The sequence below is a fragment of the Schistocerca serialis genome, chromosome 3 (assembly GCF_023864345.2).
Source record: "Schistocerca serialis cubense isolate TAMUIC-IGC-003099 chromosome 3, iqSchSeri2.2, whole genome shotgun sequence".
Taxonomy (NCBI): Eukaryota; Metazoa; Arthropoda; class Insecta; order Orthoptera; family Acrididae; genus Schistocerca; species Schistocerca serialis.
Window position 1 is genome coordinate 726,898,712 of NC_064640.1, and position 12,641 is coordinate 726,911,352.

Sequence of the window (12,641 nt, forward strand, 5' to 3'; positions counted from 1 at the left end):
AGAGCGGTGAGGAGGTAATCAGGACGTACAGTATAGCCAAATCCCATACATATTTAGCATCTGCGAATCATTGCGGTGTTCGTTAGTATTCAATATGAACAAAATCCTGGCAAAGGGATAACAAATTTGCAAGTGGTGTGCACTGATAAGCAGATGATTTAACTTCTACCAAGTATATCTACCTAGTCCTGGTAATGTCTTGCAAAAATCCAAAAACGGCCCAAACAACACATCTACTAAGAGAACCAGCCTAGATAAAAGAAAATAATTGTGTATGACGAGCACACCCTACATTTAATTCGCAACGGAAGCATTTCACGCATAATATAGTAACCCGGATAATGATGAATATGAAAAGCTTAATCACAAGATCAAAATAATTTTATAATGTGGTAATGAGGGACTTAACAGTTGTTCACTTTACAATACGATGTGGACCCTGTATGGTAGTCATAATAGTCAAACAAGAATGACAGAATTATTTCAAGCAATACGACTTGAAGTCATTTGAATGATTTACAGCTTGAAATGTTTGAATGTGCATGGTTTAGCAACGGTGATTAAACACCTCTTGATAAGACTCTATGTGAAATAGCTTTAGAGACATTCTGTGGAACCAGTCAGAGCGGTACCCCAAACAGCGTCCGTCGTCATAACAGTACATCTTCATTGCTTCAAAAGTCGTGCCCCGGTGGCTGACTTAACAGAGCGACCGTACACATGAGACTACACATGAGAGCTGCAGTTTGGAATGTAGGCCTTCAAGCCCACGCACACCTCGCAGTGTTTCTATCTCCCACCTGTCGTCTTATAAAGATGATAATGTCCCTTTTACTGCAGAGCATGTGCTCAGCCATGGCTTTGTTTATGAATTGGAGCAGTGACGGTTATGATTAAAGTAAAATGAGGATCCCCTTCTCAGTGAAGAGCACTTCAGTACAATTAAAGAGATGCCTTATTTTATTCCGAACACTAAGTCTTCCCACAGCATCGTTACCACACGAAAGAGTTACAGCAAATGATTGTATGACATATGACTAGTGTAAATTGCTGCCACATAAATCCAACAACGCTTAACATCACTTTTTCATAAACATTCTGAGCAGTGAAACAAGTTACGCATGCTACAGCTCTCGCTTTTTACAAAATTTACGCTCGTGACTACAGGTGGGTTCGGCCATTAGATACGTGACCAGCCACTTTGGCCTGTGTCGTCCAACTCTAATAATGCAATAAATCTTAACAGTGGCGTTGCATGGGCGACCGTAATCGACCACGGCCCACAACCGACTATAAAAATGCAATATTTCTTAAGAGTGAGTTTACACGCATGATCATAATCAGCAACTGCTGTCTCCCAACACTAATAATACTGAAATACTTCACACAAACGGCTATGACCATCTCTTATACGACCATTCACGTTGGCCATCGCCATCTGACTCTAACGAGCACTGACACTGGAGATCCTGCCTTTTAGCCAATCAGTGGTCAGGAATATACTTACTCCTTTATAAGGGTCGGCTTTAATCAGCCAATTGGAACCAACCACACTATCTCCGGCTGGAATGTGTGACCGTAACTCGCCATCATGGCGTCTCCACTTCCTAATAGTCTCACCAGCATTAGAGCTTGCTGCATATTACACAGTGTTACTGTTTAGGGAATATTAATGTACTGTAAATGTGACTCATTCACCCCATTTTACAAAACGATAAATTCTCTCAGAGATATCGTATTTTGAAAATTAATTGCCTACAAAATGCTTTACCAATGTCTTTAATTAAACTCATGATATGCCTCCATATTTAGTTATGACATTAATTAAGGTTGATCGACTTCAGTACTATAATGACATAAATAATATTGTTACTTTTTCTGAAAATATTCCGAGTATATTTTATAAATAGTTATCGTAAGTCTATCAGCGTAGTACCATCCATTTTGTGTCTACTGTATCTCCACTTTTCGTTTCTTGATATTTTATCATCCTGTCTACTCTAACAATCTCATATATTTAAACACAAAATTTAAAGCGTAACTGAGCTCTCATCTTTCGACACCTTGCCGTATTTTCTACAAAAAGGAAGTCTCTTTACATACAACACACTAACAGTTTTGACCGGAGTCATCTGGGTTGTGGTACTCCTCGAGGGCGAGATAATACTGGCACTACTGCTAATATTTTTAATAGGCGTAAGGCCGTGATCGAAAGTATATTTCACCGCCTTACGTTTCGTCTTCAAATGCTGCAGACGTCATCAAAGGTTTTCGCGAGTCAGAAAACAGTTACAGTCTCAAAGGAGCTCAACAAACCGAACTGTTCTATTGCATCCACGCAACCGTCGATTCTTTATCTTATCATAACGCTACCTTACATAGCGGAATCGCGCAGACGTATGTTTTCCTTTAATTTGTAACAACTATCAAAGACTGCACCAGCAGATAACTCAGAAATCATCGTATTGATAAAGTGTTAAAGCAAGCAAGACAGGTGTACTAGTATTTGAGCACTGCAAAGGATTTTCGCCGGCCACTTGTCACAGCAGGAATATATGAAATCCCTAGCACTTGCGGGCAAGTGCACATAGGAACTACAAAAATAAGCAGTAACGCCCAAGTTAAGGAACACAAGAGTAACGGTCGCTTTGAAAAGACGAATAAATCACAGTAGCTGATCATGTACTGCTGCCAAGGAACCACCAGATTCGTGTCTCTCCCACAGTGGTTTTAGCACGATCTAATCATTACTTTGCTAGGATGTACACGGAGGCCATAGAAATTGAAGCGAAAAAAAATTAATGGAACAGAAGTTGTGGGCCTTAGTGCTAAGTAAAACAATCAGTGCCAACTCTTCCTACTACAAGCTGCAAAACATAGGCCTTCATACGTCGGTGCAACACCGCTCTCTTAGGCAGAGGTCTGATGACGTCATGAACCGAGCTTAGCAGTTCAGTCAGCTTGCTGAGATTGTCTGAGACTGTAACTGCTATCTCACTAGGTAAACTTTCTTATGAAGTCTCCAGCATTGGAATACGGAACGTTAGGCAGAAACATAAGCCATGGACCACGGTCTTACGTCCTTGAAAAAAAAAATAACAGCAATAAAGCAATTATCGTTCTTGAAAGCCTATATTATGTTGCTAAACGCCTTTATGAAGAGGAAGTGTCAAGAGAAGATACACTTTTGGAAGGCACACAGAAGAAGTGTTCTCATTTACGTAGTTCTCTCACCTTTCTGCTGCGATGCAGAGACACCTCTATAGCATCGAATTTTCGAAGAGTGTAGAAAAACTTCATTTCGGCGGCTGTGCATCGATCTACGATTGCAGAGTCAGCGCTGCTCCGAAAGCTCCTCCATCACAAGTGAAAGGACATGGCTGCTGTGACCTGTAAGTTAATGGAGTTTACCTTATGCTCAGTAATAAGCTGTGATGTTATATTTAGGATAAATCGATTGTTTAACGTACCACACCATGGAAGTAGATTCTGCAGCATTACACTGAAGCAACAAATAAACTGATATGGGCATGTAATATGTAAACAGAAATATGTAAACAGGCAGAATACGACGCTGCGGTCGGCAATGCCTATATTACACAACAAGTGCCTGGAGAAATTGTTAGATTCGTTGCTACAATGGCAGGTTACTAAGATTTAACTGAGACTGAACGCTGTGCTGTAGTCGACGCACGAGCGATGGGACACAGCATCTCCGAGGTAGCGATGAAGTGGGGATTTTCCCGCATGACCATTTCACGAGTGTACCATGAATATCAGGAATCCGGTGAAAGATCAAATCTCCGACATCGCTACAGCCGGAAAAAGATCCTGCAAGAACGGAACCAACGACACCTCAAGAGAATTCCTCAACACGACAGAAGTGCCTTCCGCAAATTACTGCAGATTTCAGTGCTGGCCATCAACAAGTGTCAAGTTGCGAACCGTTCTACGAAACATAATCGAAATGGGCTTTCGGAGCAGAAGGCCCACACGTGTACCCTTTATGACTGCAGGACAGAAAGCTTTACGCCTTGCCTGGGCCCATCAACACCGACATTAGACTGTTGATGGCTGAAAACATGTTGCCTGATCGGATGAGTCTCGTTTCAAACTGTATTGAGCGGATGGGCGTCTACGGGTATGGTGACAACCTCATGAATCCAAGGATCCAGCATTTCAGCAAGAGACTGTTCAAGCTGGTGGAGGCTTTTTAATGGTGTGGGGCCTGCGCATTTGGAGTGATATGGGACCCCTGATACGTCTAGACACGACTCTGACAGGTGCCACGGACATAAGCACCCTGTCAAATAGGTACCCCACTTATACATGACCATAAGTGGTAACTTCTATCTACCCTCGATATGCTGGAAAAATTATACGTTTGAAGCCGGCGGCAGGCATAAATAGTCATCCGAAATTGTACTGAATGCTTTCTCAGACAATTATTTTGAACTATTAGTTCATGAGCCCACTCGAAGCGTAAACGATTGCGAAAGCATACTTGACATCTTAGTAGCAAATAATCGTGGATAAATAGGGAGTATAATGACGGATACAGTTATTAGCGACCACAAGGCAATTGCTGCTAGGCTGAATACTGTAACACCCCCAACCATCAAAAAGAAACGTTAAGTACATCTATTAAGAAAGCTGATAAAAACGTTCTTATCGCCTTTTTAAGAGACAGTCTCCACTCATTATGTTCTCATTACGTAAGCGTAGAAATGTGTGGAATAATTTCGAAGAGATAGTATCGACAGCAATTGATATATACCACATTAATTCGTAAGTGATGGTACTGATCTCCCATGGTACACAAAACGGGTCAGATCGCTGTTGAAGAAGCAACGAAAAAAGCATGTCAAATTTGAAAGAACGCAAAATCCCCAAGACTGGGTAAGTTTTGTAGAAGTTCGAAATATAGCGCGTACTTCAATGCCAGATACTTTTAATAACTTCCATAATGAAACTCTGTCTCGAAATCTGGTAGAAAACCCAAGGAGATTCTGGTCATACATAAAGCACACCAGTGGCAAGACGCAGTCGATTCCTTCACTTCACGATAACAACGGTGAAGTCACTGATGACAGTGCCATTAAAGTAGAGTTATTAAACACGGTGTTCCGAAACTCCTTCACCAAAGAAGACGAAGTAAATATTCCTGAATTCCAATCAAGAACAACTGCCAAGATGAGAAACATAGAAGTAGATATCCTCGGTGTAACAAAGCAGCTTAAATCACTTAATAAAGGCAAGGCCTCCGGTCCAGATTGTATACCAGTCAGGTTCCTCTCAGAGTATGCTCATCCAATAGCTCCATATTTAGCAGTTATATACAACCACTCGCTCACAGAAAGATCCGTACCTAAACACTGGAAAATTGCTCAAGTCACACCAATACCCAATAAGGGATGTATGAGTAATCCGTGGCAAAACAGGCCCATATCACTAACGCCGATTTTCAATAGGGATTTGGACATATACTGTATTCGAACATAATGAAGTACCTTGAATAAAATGATTTATTGACACGTAGCCAGCACGGATTCAGAAGATATCGTTCCGGCGAAACACAACTAGCTCTTTATATTCATGAAGTAATGCGTGCTGTCGACCGGGGATGTCAAATTGATTCCATATTTTTAGATTTCCAGAAGGCTTTCGACACCGTTCCTCAAAAGCATCTTCTAAACAAATTGCGTGCTAATGGAAAATCGCCTCAGCTGTGAGACTGGATTCGTGATTTCCTGGTAGAGAGGTCACAGTTCGTAGTAATAGACGGAAAGTCGTCGGGTGGAACAGAAGTAATATCTGACGTTCCCCAAGGAAGTGTTGTAGGTCCTACAATATTCCTGATCTATATTAATGACATGGGAGACCATCTGAGTTGCAGACTTAGATTGTTCAGATTATGCTGGCATTTACCGTCTTGTTAAGTCATCAGGTGACCAAAACGAATTGCAAAACGATTTAGATAAGATATATGTATGGTGCTAGCAGTGGCAGTTTACCCCGAATAAAGAAAAGTGTGAAGTTATTCACGTGAATACTAAAAGAAATCCACTAAAATTCGATTACGCGATAAGTCACACAAATTTTAAGGCTGTAAATTCAACTATATACTTAGAGATTATAATTACAAACAACCTAAATTCGTACGATCCGATACATAATATTGTGGGTAGAGCAAACCAAAGACTGCGATTCATTGGCAGAACACTTAGAAGGTGCAACAGATCTACTAAAAAACCGCTTACATCACGCTTGTCCGCCCTATTCTGGAGTATTGCTATGTGGTGTGGGATCCGGATCAAGTGACATTGATGGATCACATCGAGAAAGTACAAAGAAGGACAGCTCGTTTTGTATTATCGCGAAATAGTGGAGATAGTGCCACAGACATGATACGTGAACTGTAGTGGCAAACACTAAAACAAAGGTGTTTTTCGTTGCGACCGGATCTTCTCATGAAATTTCAATGAGCAGTTTTCTACTCCGATTGCAAAAACATTCTGTTGGCACCCACCTACATAGGGAGAAATGATCATCAGGATTAAATAAGAGAAATCAGGGCTCTCACAGAAAAATTTAAGTGCTTGTTTTTCTCGCGCGCCGTTCGAGAGTGGAACGGTAGAGAGACAGCTTGAAGGTGGTTCATTGAACCCTCTGCCAGGCACTATATTGTATATAGCAAAGTAATCACGTGGATGTAGATGTAGATGTAGATGTCTGATCACCTGAATCCGTCATGTACATTGTGCTTTCCAAAGAACTTGGACAATTCCATCAGGACAATGCGACACCCTACAGATCCGGAACTGCTACAGAGTGGCTCCAGGAACAATTTTCTGAGTTTAAACACTTCCGCCGGCCACCAGGCTTCTCAGACATGATCATTATTCAAAATATCTGGGATACCTCGCACATGCTGTTCAGAAGAGATCTCCACCCCCTCGTAGTCTTTCGGATTTATGGGCAGCTCTGCAGGATTCATGGTGTCAGTTCCCTCCAGCTCTACATCAGGCATTAATTGAGTCCATGCCACGTAATGTTGCGGCATTTCTGCGTGCTCGCGGGGACCCTACACGATATTAGGCAGGTGTACCAGTTTCTTTGGCTCTTCAGTGTAGACATTCGATAGATAGCAAAAGAAGAGAGTAACTTTCTTATCTTCAGATAGGGGTCATACTGTTACTAATAGGTCTGACAGGGTTCTATTTAAGAGTGAAATAGATATGCTAGCCACAGAAAAAAGCTATGAGGTTCTACCTTCTAGAATACGAATAGAAGATATTGTTGTTGACATCGAAGTTGAACTCTGTTTTTTCTTTTTTCTTTTTTTTTTTTTTTTGTTATCTGTACCACGTGCAGAATAGCCAGGATCTTGCTTAGGAGCAAATGAGCTGGCAGTAACTTTACGAAAGGCTAGTAGAAAGATCTCCGATATTTAAATTCTTGTAATGATATTCTAATTCTGCCAGAAGGTATAGGTAATATTACAGTGATGATAATGAAAAAAGAAGACTACCGGAAGAGAACTGGGGACTTATTAGATCCAAGAAGATACAGAGAACTCAAGGGACAAGCCAGAAATACTGTTCTTAGGACAGAGAATAAGCTAATATTAACCTCTTCGATTCCCCTCACTGACAGCATAGGTGTCACCAAAGAAGATGTGGTCAATGGAAAATGGTGTATGGAAAATTCACAGACATGACATTCAATTGAGATAGATTGTCAGTAGCAGTGACTGTCCGACCTGAGGGGCTGCCCAATACTTAGTCTCCTACAGCAATTTATAGGAAAACCTGACACACACACTACAGATTCTGGTCGGTTTACTGAAAAATTGAAGTCCTTCAGATTTAGTCCAAGTGATGTTACCATCAGTTTTGACACTGTTATCTCTGTTTACTATTGCTGTTAGTGAGTTGATGACATAGTTGGAAAGTATTTTCGGAAAAGATACGGTAGATCTCTTTAAATATTGTCTCACATCAACTTGCTTTCATTGGGACAACAAATTATGTGAGCAAACTAATGGTGTTGCCATGTAGAATCCACTAAGCCCAGTTGTAGCGAATTTTCATGTGTAATCCTCTGAAGAAGCAGCCCTTCAATCAGCGAAGGAGAAATACCTCATGTTAGTTTCAGTACGTTGATGATACCCACGTTCGATGGCCTCGTGGAGAAATAGAATTGCCAGAACTTTTAAATTTCTTCAATAATAATTCTAATATATACTTCACTATGGAAAAATATAATGAAGGTAAAATTTCATTTTCGGATGTTCAGGTGCTTAGAAAACTTGAAAGAATCTTAGGTCATAAAGTCTGCAGCAAATTCACTCACATAGAAAGATATATTCACAGAAATTCCAGTCACCATCCGATGCGAAAGAGAGGAGTTATCATAACACTGGTAGACCCCAGTGTTTGGAGGATGAACTCGATCATTCTAGATCTGCCTTCAGAAGAAGAGACTACTGTGGCAAACAGATGAATGGGGGCCTACATCCTGAAAGATTTAGAGCTTCTAATGAAAAAAGAGCCAACTAATGGGTACGTTTTCCTTCCATTCGTATTTAATATCACAGATCGCACCAGCAGAGACCTTAGAAAACACAGTGTTTTTAAAGTGTTTAACCCAACTAGAAAGGTGTGTCAATCTTTGGACGCAGCAAGGACCTATGGCCGCCACTTACCACAACACTATTATAGAAAATCAGTTTCTCTTGCGGTCAAGTGTAAATAGCAACTAAAAAAAAACAAGCATTAACGCCCACCTTAAGGAACACAAGAGTAACTGTCCCCTAGACAAGACAAATAAATCAGCTGTAGAAGACCATGCACTGCCACCTGGGGATCACCAAATTCGTTTCTCTGACACAACAGTCTTAGTAACCACTGATCATTACTTTACTAAGATTTACACAGACACAAAAGAAATTCAAAAGCCCTAAAATATCTTTGATAAAAAGGAGAAAGAGTGAAATTATACAATGTGGGCCTTAGTGCTAGAAAACGCAAATGGTGCAAACTTTTCTCCACTACAACCTCATAACGTATGTCGGCTATCACTGCTTTCGTAGGCAGCGATCTGATTACATCAAAAGCTTGCTTGGATGCATAACAGCAATGCGCCTGCTGAGGTTGTTTGAAACTGTAACGGCGTTCTGACTTGTTAAAGCCTCTGATGGCGTCTCCAGCACTGGAAAACACTATGTGATCGAAAGTATCCGGACACGCCCAAAAACATGCGTTTTTCATATTAGGTGCATTGTGCTGCCACTTACTGCCAGGTACTCCATATCAGCCACCTCAGTAGTCATTAGACATCTAGAAAGCAGAATGGGGTGCTGCGCGGGACTCACGGACTTCAAATGTGGTCAGTTGACTGGGTGTCACTTGTGTCATACGTCTGTACACGAAATTTAACACTCATAAACATGTTTCCGATATGATAGTGAAGTGGAAACGTGAAGGGACACGTACAACACAAAAGCGTGCAAGCCGACCTCGTCTGTTGATTGACAGAGACCGCCGACAGTTGAAGACGGTCGTAATGTGTAATAGGCAGACATCCATCCAGACCATCACACAGGAATTCCATACTGCATCAGAATAAACTGCAAGTACTATGGCAGTTAGGTGGAAGGTGAAAAAACTTGCGTTTCACGGTCGAGCAGCCGCTCATTACCCACACATCACGCCGGTAAATGCCAAACGACGCCTCGCTTGGTGTAAGGAGCGTAAACATTGGACGATTGAACAGTGGAGAAACGTTGTGTGGAGTGACGAATCACAGTACACAATGTGGCGATCCGATGGCAGGGTGTGGGTATAACGAAAGCCCGGTGAACGTCATCTGCCAGCGTGTGTAGCGCCACAATTAAATTCGGGGACGGTGGTATTACGATGTGGTCGTGTTTTTCATGGAGGGGGCTTGCACCCCTTGTTGCCTTGCGTGTCACTATCACAGCATAGGCCTACATTGATGTTTTAAGCACCTCCTTCCTTCCCACTGTTGAAGAGCAATTTGGGGATGGCGATTGCATCTTTCAGCACAATCGAGCATCTGTTCATAATGGATGGCCTATGGCGGAGTGCTTACACGACAATAACGTCCCTGCAATGGCCTGGCCTGCACAGAGTCCTGACTTGAATCCTATAGAACATTTCTGGGATGCTTTGGAACGCCGACTTTGAGCCAGGCCTCACCGACCGACATCGATACATCTCCTCAGTGCAGCACTCTGTGAAGAATGGGTTGCCACTTCCAAAGAAACCTTCCAGAGTGGAAGCTGTCATCAAACATGATGGGGGCCCAACACCATACTCAGTGTCCGCCCCCGGTAGCTGAGTGGTCAGGGCGACGGACTATCAATGCTAAGTGCCCGTGTTCGATTCCCGGGTAGGTCTGAGATTTTCTCCGCTCAGGGATTGAGTGTTGTGTTGTCCTAATCATCATCATTTCATCCCCATCAACGCGCGAGTCGCCGAAATGGCGTCAAATCGAAAGACTTGCATCAGGCGAACCGTCTACCCGACGTGAGGCCCTCGTCACACACCATTATTATTATTATTACCATACTGAGTTCCACCATTACCGATAGAGTGCGCCTCGAACTTGTAAGTCATTTTCAGGCAGGTGTCTGGATACTTTTGATTACATAGGGCATCTTATAAATATCCCAATATCTGTCTGCTCCATACTCAGGTGCTATGAAAACCATCACAAACATTCTATACATAGTCGAAAGTGAGCCTGACATGACATGCAAGCAGACAGCTGCACTTTTTACCTACGTTTTCTCTTTCTCGGTTTGTGTATGCTTTGCCGCCATTCGTCCTGCTAAGGGTTCGCACGCCTTGCTGCGAGGAACCTCTCCTTTTGTTGCTGCAGACGTGAGGCTAGCACACAGAAAGCTAAATCTATTAGCACATCCTTAATTTCTCTTCATATTCTCCAGGACCAAAAACACTGTTTCAGTTTGTTGAAATAATCTGCAACCATATGCAGAAAAAAGATTTTATTTCCTTTACTAGTTTCAGACACCTCGTGCCTTCTTTATAAAGTTCATTAGCGATACATTCCTTATTATTATTAATGTGTTACTAAACCTTGAGTGTGTTCACTTTCTTTGTCTGTACAACAGATGGTCCTATGTACAAAATCAGCACCTGGCTGCTGATCATTCAATCATCGCAATATTTCACAAGTAGCATCCAATAAACACTTCTTCTTTAGTTCAATAACAGCACAAGAAGCCAGTTTAACTGTCCGATTAGGAGATAAGGGCATCTAAATATGGCAGAAAATATGTTCTTGTTGGCCTTGGCTGCTAACTTTGAATGTCAATAACTTGAGAGATTGCAGATTGATTCGGTGTTATGCCACTTCGTATCTGTTGGGAATATGATCTTTACGGCGATTTGACTTCATACATTATGATGAAATGGTGGGCAGTAGTTAATGGTCTTATTTGCGTGCTCTAGGGAAGGAAATACGGTAAGCTTTGCCTGCGTTCAAAGGAACAGAGTGCCGACTTAAACTACTGCAGTAAAAGCACGGCGTTGGTAGGCCGACAAAGCACGTTTTTCTGGGGAACGGTGAGGCGACATGCCACGGTCGTATTGTGCAAAACATATTAAGTTGGCGCCGGATGGGAGGCTGGCATGTAGGTATATAGGCCAGCGCTGAGAAGTCGCCGACAGCGCATTTTAGGCCGGGAATACACCAGAAAAAAGTTCAAATGTGTGTGAAATCTTAATATGGTTCAAATGGCTCTGAGCACTATGGGACTCAACTGCTGAGGTCATTAGTCCCCTAGAACTTAGAACTAGTTAAACCTAACTAACCTAAAGACATCACAAACATCCATGCCCGAGGCAGGATTCGAACCTGCGACCGTAGCGGTCTTGCGGTTCCAGACTGCAGCTCCTTTAACCACACGGCCACTTCGGCCGGCGTGAAATCTTATGTGACTTAATTGCTAAGGTCATCAGTCCCTAAGCTTACACACTACTTAATCTAAATTATCCTAAGGACAAACACACACACACATGCCCGAGGGAGGACTCGAATCTCCTCCTGGACCAGCCGAATACAGCAGAGGATGGGACCTTGTCAGAGAGCAAGCCGCCAAAATAAATGCAAACGTTCTGCGTATTTCCTTGGGACAGGGAAACTGGCGTCCAGACGTCCAGACTGTTTCAAAACATGTTTAAGTATGATGCTTTTGGTAAGTTTATGTCCGTTCTTTGGAAACTTTGAAATGGACGCGACAGGGTAGATAACAAGCTGTTTATGGAGGGCTGTGCTTCCACTCTTAATTGAGTTAGCAAAAGACACGGCAAATGTGTGGGAAAGAGGCCGCGAAGCAGAATCATTTTTCCGTTTTCTTCCAATTAACTTTAAATTGTATGATTTGTCAAATCGGTTGGCAGTGCAAAGGCCATTCTCCAAGCTTAGGATACTGGGCTCCTGCTCGTGATTGGCTTGTGCGAAAGAGGGGTAAGTCAAAAAAGAGAAATGTTCTTTTGGAACCGAGCTGAGGAGGAAGCGGTGAGAAAGGAAGAAGAATCACTCTTGTGCCAGTCTTTTGTAGCGGCGCTTTGCTAGTAAAGAACTGCAGG